Raw genomic sequence first — 273 nt, 5'->3', positions numbered from 1 at the left:
GGGGAACCTAACCTTTTTTTTTTTTTTTTTTTTTTACTTGAGGAAATGCGTTACGCATACCCCCGCGCCCTCGGGGAAGGGCGAGGGGTTATGTGGGACTCTCCCCGCCCGAGACAACTCGGGCGGGGCCTACCCACTAAAACCTCACGGATGTCCTACCCTCGGCGAAAACCGAGAAGGGGAGAGGAACAAGCCTCGGTACTCTCCCTCCCCAAAACGTCGCCCGAACCGCACAAGCGGTACCAACCTATTTCAACTTTGCACCGAGAGGGG

The sequence above is a fragment of the Cyphomyrmex costatus genome, unplaced genomic scaffold (genome assembly GCF_001594065.2).
Source record: "Cyphomyrmex costatus isolate MS0001 unplaced genomic scaffold, Ccosl1.0 scaffold794, whole genome shotgun sequence".
In the NCBI taxonomy this organism is placed as follows: domain Eukaryota; kingdom Metazoa; phylum Arthropoda; class Insecta; order Hymenoptera; family Formicidae; genus Cyphomyrmex; species Cyphomyrmex costatus.
This window is presented reverse-complemented; position numbering follows the sequence as displayed.